This window comes from Egretta garzetta, unplaced genomic scaffold (genome assembly GCF_000687185.1).
Source record: "Egretta garzetta isolate BGI_Z169 unplaced genomic scaffold, ASM68718v1 scaffold215, whole genome shotgun sequence".
Classification (NCBI taxonomy): domain Eukaryota; kingdom Metazoa; phylum Chordata; class Aves; order Pelecaniformes; family Ardeidae; genus Egretta; species Egretta garzetta.
Genome location: NW_009259719.1, coordinates 2,302,742 through 2,303,056, shown reverse-complemented (window position 1 = coordinate 2,303,056; position 315 = coordinate 2,302,742).

The following is a 315-nucleotide window of genomic DNA, read 5'->3' as shown; positions in this document are numbered from 1 at the left end:
AAGAAGGGGGGGAGGTAGGAGAGGAAGGGGAAATAGTGTGCGCACAGGCTAAAACTTCTCAGACACGGCTACTTCCCGGATGCAAAATACAAACCGATTCGGATCGGCGATGGGTTTTTTTTTTTGGGGGGGGTTTTAGGAGCCGAAGAGAGCCTGTTGCAGCAGCTCGGAAGCCAGAGCAGAAAGGGGTTTGCCGCTTATTCCCAAGGGTGGGGTGGGAGGAAAGGGGTTGCTTCCAACTTCTGCCCCGGGGGGCCGGGTCTCCCTCCTGCCGCCCGCCGTTCTTTCTCCCTGGGCTGGCTGTTATCTCCTCGG